The sequence below is a fragment of the Cupressus sempervirens genome, chromosome 8, assembly GCF_028749045.1.
Source record: "Cupressus sempervirens isolate cs-2001-9-10 chromosome 8, ASM2874904v1, whole genome shotgun sequence".
NCBI lineage: Eukaryota > Viridiplantae > Streptophyta > Pinopsida > Cupressales > Cupressaceae > Cupressus > Cupressus sempervirens.
The window spans coordinates 640,946,835-640,952,405 of NC_143125.1; the positions used below are offsets into that span (position 1 = coordinate 640,946,835).

The 5,571-nt window shown below is 42.2% G+C and overlaps 1 pseudogene across 1 annotated transcript; it reads left to right on the plus strand.

The window, feature by feature from the left end:
- Positions 1–1,291: 1,291 nt before the first annotated feature.
- Positions 1,292–2,526, plus strand: LOC149544061 (AT-hook motif nuclear-localized protein 16 pseudogene; annotated as a pseudogene). The gene has a single exon (XR_016355731.1). The product of XR_016355731.1 is annotated as an AT-hook motif nuclear-localized protein 16 pseudogene (transcript).
- Positions 2,527–5,571: the final 3,045 nt, after the last annotated feature.

Sequence of the window (5,571 nt, forward strand, 5' to 3'; positions counted from 1 at the left end):
AAATCCTAGACATCATGAGAAGAAATACTTGTGTTTACTAGATAATAAAAATTAGAAAACAAAAGAAGCAGTAGGTGAGAAACTATGAATATGTCAGTTACTAGTGACTGAATAGTGTGTCTACTCTCGTAGAGGGAGAGTGGATCTAACATTGGATGAAAAACATTTGTTTATGAATTGAGAAGCAGAGAGAAAAGGTCGAATAAAGAAAGGGCCGAACCCTATTGGTAGCAGAGAAAGAGGGGTTTAAAGAAGAGAGAATATGTAGGGGTTCGAGTAGTTTAGTGTTAGATGCAGGGGGCGATGTATAAAAAATGAATGAATATTTAGGGGCTCGAGTAGTTGAGGAGTTAGAAGTGGAGATGGGAGAGCGTTGGGAGAAGAGGAGGAGCAGGAGAGAGGAAAGAGACAAGAACGCGGCCCATGCCCCACTTGCCCACGCGCAGGCTGTCCCACTGCCACAACCCTAATTTCCATCCAAACAAAACAACCTTAAAAAAACTACGGTTGGCGGGCCAAAAACAAGCGGTTTCTGATTTTCTGATTTCTTTATTCGTACTTGGGCTTTATTTGTTTTGTCCCGTTCGCGATGCTTTAGTTTTATGCTTTGTTCTTTTACTTATAGCTCGGGGGTGCTGGGCTCTTATTCCTGCTGCTGGGCGAGAGAGATCAATCGATGACAATTTCATTTTCTTCTTCTGCCGAGAGTCGAACCTGAGACATGAGGGCCAAAAATTGGGCTCTTGTGAGCTTCGCCTAAGCGTAGAGAATTCACTCAGGCAATGGATGCCAGTTCGAGCTCGATCCCGGGCCTCTTGTTGCCCTAATTTGCGTTTTTTTGCCCTAATTCGAATTCCCGGGGAATCAAAACGAGTGATCTTGGACTCGGAAGGAAACCAAATTGTGCTTTGCGCTCTGAGGAAAATTGAAATCAGTTTCCTTTGGCTGAAAGCGAATTGAATCTTGTTCTCTAGGGCTGCAAGAGATTCGAGGCTTGTGCTGCAAGGAATTGGAGGATAGCAGTGAGAGGAGAGGGGAAGAGACAAATTGAACTTATTCTTCTTGGGCTGCAAGGGAATTGAGATTTGTGCACTTGGGCTGCAAGGAATTGGAGGATAGGAGAGAAGAAAAGAGAAAGGTGCTAAAGAGGGAATTGAAACTAGTCGGGTTGGGCTGCAAGGAATTGGAGAAGAAGGAGAGGAGAGAAAAGGAGGCCTGGTTTTAGGGGTTTTTTTAAGGGCGAAATTGAGAGAGCAGAGCTGGCGAACCGGTGGTGGACGGGGAATGTGGGGATGCCGGGAGTGGATCCCGGCGGGGCGTCCGGGCACGGACCAGGCCCGGGACACGGCCACGGCCACGGTATGCAAACCGCAAGAGACCTGCAGAACACATCCGAGGACGAGAACAGCGGTAACAGCGGGCTGAAGAAACGAGGGCGTGGAGAGAACAGCAACACGGTGAACAACAACAACAACAACAAGGACGAGGGGCAGCATTCGGGCGAGGGCGGAGAGGGCAACAGGAGGCCGCGCGGGAGGCCGCCGGGGTCGAAGAACAAGCCGAAACCGCCGATAATTATCACCCGGGACAGCGCAAACGCTCTCCGCGCCCACGTCCTGGAAATCGCCAACGGCTGCGACGTTGTGGAGAGCGTTGCGACGTTCGCGAGGAGGCGGCAGCGGGGGATTTGCATTCTGAGCGGGAGCGGGACGGTGACGAATGTGACGCTGCGGCAGCCCACGGCGCCGAACGCGATCGTTACTCTGCACGGGCGCTTCGAGATCTTGTCTCTGTCCGGCGCGTTTCTCCCTCCGCCGGCTCCCCCCGGGGCGACTGGGCTGACGATTTATCTGTCCGGCGGGCAAGGGCAGGTTGTGGGCGGGAGCGTTGTGGGGGCTCTCTTGGCCTCTGGGCCGGTCGTGGTGATCGCCGCTACTTTCATCAATGCTACTTACGAGAGGCTTCCTTTGGACGAGGAGGAGCCGCCGATGCAGCTGCAGGGCCCCAACGCCGGCGGCCCTTCGCTCCAGTCGTCCGGCCTCACGGCGTCGCAGGCTCAGCAGATGAACGATCCGTCCGTGAACATGCCCATCTATAACGTCCCTCCTAATCTGCTCACCAACGGCCAACTTCCTCATGACGTTTATGCCTGGGCTCAGGCCCGCCCGCCTCCTTATGTTTAGTAAGTAACTACTTTTTTCTGCTGTCAGAGACGATCCTGCCTTGACCCGGCGGTCACTCGGCCATTCCCTTATGATCATGATTGGCTTTTATGAGGTCAGCGAATTGCAAGAAAGGAAGGAGATTTTATGTACAGGTTTATAACCCCGAGTTGTATTGTGGTTTATTCATTTCTATTTTCAGGTTGGGTTTTCCTGGTGATTGGGTGATCACCGGCCTGAACATGAGCCAGATAGGATTAAAAGAGAGAAAAACATGTCATGTTGTTGCCTATAAGCTTACTTGATGCTACTGCTGCTGCTTCTCAGGTCTAATGGGAAAAAAAGGTTTCTTTTGTTTTCGTTATTTGCTTCTGCTTTGTAAAGGCTCTCTTAGATCTAATCTTAATTCAATTTTCATTTTCCTCCTCCTGAAATGTTCTGTGGGTGGAGTGCTGTGATACACTGCTCGTTGTTTTCTTAATGTTAAGTAGCTGCAGATCTCTTCTTTTTTCACCGTGATGTTTGTGGGATGCACAGGCTTATTGCTCCGTCATTGATTGTTCCATGTATTAGTATAAGTATGCGCAGGAAAATCAAAGTGGTACTCAGCAACAGTGTATACGGGTCTACCAGTGTTTTAACGTCAACAAATAGGGCTTTACCTGGGCCTGACCTTTGGAATGTATTGAAGTTTAGGACACGGGAATTTAGCCTAGTGAGTTAGCTCGGAGATTATTTAGTATATCACTCATACGAAGTGTGTATCATTTATAACATGACAAAGAGTAGAGATTATCAGAAATCTAAATCTCCTTCCAGGTAAACTACAAATCTTAAGCCTTGTGTACTTTTTTCATTTCCTCCCAGCTGCCGCGGGAACCAGTAAGAGTTTTGATCCACAACCATAATGCCTGATTTTTTTCTTCTGCTTTTGTTGGTTTCTACTGCTTTGTAACTCAGTTTCTACATTTTACTTTAATGGCTTCTGGTTCATTCTTCTCTACTATGTAATTTCACTTGTCTAATCTCCTCATCTGGGTTTCTGGGCTTCTATTTTACTTTCAACAATTAGCTCTATCCGAGAACAGTAGGATCTTGGAAGTCACGTTGTCTGATATCTTTTATTTTTCTCTTCTGTCGTAAACTAGAAATGTTTATCAATTTGATCTCGGAGCTGGTGAGGTTCAAACTTCAAAGGGTTTCTTTAGTAGGGAGTCTAACTTTAAGGTGGGTTAAAGTAGCAGAAAACGAGAAGCTTTTTTTTCCCTTATTTGAAGCTTATTAATAGCAAGTTTCAGCTGTAGGACGTATTGCACAAGTTAAATTCCAATCCTAGAGGCTGTGTTCAAATTCAAACACAGTTCTTTTGAACTCCTAATATTAATGGGGAATTTAATCCAAATCTAAATTTTGAAGATGGATATTCCTCGGCTGTGAGTGTGGATTATTTCCTTTTGTTTTTGTGTTTTTACTTTTATGTTTTTATAGTTTTTTTTCTCTGCTTTCATTTAACTCGTATTTATGTGTTTTAAAGCTGTTTTTTTTTTTTAAAACTGTTTTTTTAATAAGAAAATCCTTTAATCACTCCGTGCACATAGCTTATAAGAAAGTTCGTATGTAGTTTGATATATACAGCCTATTTCATATCAAGAAATAAATTAGTATCTTTGCTTTGTTGCTCATATTTGGCTCAGACTCTCTATTACCATGAAAATCCCATGTAAAATACAGTTGCATTCTAATTAGGTGAGAGCACAAATACAACGCTTGTTATCTCTTAAGTATCTCTTTACATTCTACTTTCGTTTAGTCGCAAATACAATCTCTTTTATCTTAAGCTTAGCCCCGGGATTGAGAGGACATTGCTGAAACTATCAAATACTAAAATTCTCCTTATTTGGACGCCGTTTCATAGAGGTGGACCTTACGTTAGCAATTATTGTATAAGTATCAAAGTTTTCTTTTGAAAAAATAGACCCCTTCTTCTTGCTCAGCGATTAAACACACAATTTCATCTGTAATCACAGAAATGGCTCCTCTAATTATTATCATGGTAGCTAATTAGCTTGATTGTTTAAGTCAACAGGTGGAATGGCCGCATAAAAATAAAAACCCAGATCAATTACTTTCTGCATTCTATATTTTATTTGGTTATTTGTCTTGAAAATTGGTCTGTGATAGGCTTCCAGTCCCTTATACATGTCTGATCACACTGCTATAGTAAATTATCAAGGATTGCTGGAGAGGAATGATTGCTTATATGTTAAACTAGATCCTTCAGTAATATGGCATTGCAAATGTGCTACGTTGACAGCAATGTATCAGATGATTTCCATGCACATTTGTATCACTTAGATGAAGCAGTCATGTCCCTTAGGATTTTCTTTTTAAGCCCCCTATTGCAATCATAAATGCAGTACAATTTAGCTATAAGAATTTTAAAAGTCAAGGCCAGTGAAGCTCATTCTAGGTGCATATCAATACTCAGGCTTCTAATCACATAAAGGTGATAAAAGGGTGTTTTATCTTTTGCATTAGACCTTGGATGAAACAACCATTATAACCTAGAATCAAAATTTCACAGTTGATAAAGTATATGACAATCACCGGCTGCATTGGTGACAATCCCATTTTTATTTCGCTTTGACAGTTTACCTGTTGTGCCGTGAATGGATTTTAGAATGTACAAGTTTTGAGATTTATTGGTGCACTAAATGGAAATTTTTCTTAGTCTATCCTAAATCTAAAATTCAGATCGCATGCTATCGAAATTAGCCTGTTTCAAAAGGATAACCATTTGTGTTGATGATATTCAATAGCTGCTATTTATGTGTCCGAACCTAATATTGGGATTAATGCACTCAAAGAAAGGGCTGATGTCATATAGCATAGAAATTTTTCTTTCAATTACTGTAATTTGTTGTGCATAGTTAGATTTTTGAAACTGCTTCATGTATGATATGTAGAGTCTTATAAGATCAAACACATTATATATATCTCTCTCTCTATTATACGCATTCTTACTTCACCTAAATTAAGCAAGGAAATGCCCACCTTATCACATTATAAAGAATCAAGAATGTTTCTCCTTTTCCCCCTTGTGATTGATGGTTGTCTACATTTTCACTCCTGTTTGGGGTTAGTTTTCTTAGTTTTTTTGTATGATGTTGAAGCTTATTTTCATTAAACGTGGGTGAAAGCCTAATTGTAATCAGCCCCCTTTCGATCAACTGATTCTCTGGAAGTAAGCCAAATGCCCACCATCTATCTTATCAATAGTTAGAAACATCAATATAAGTCATGTAGCGAGAGTTGACAAAGCACCAATATCGTATCCTTGTATCACTAATGGAGGTTTTACTACGTTTACAATGATAAATGGAGTTACAATTTTCCTATGGTAGATAAC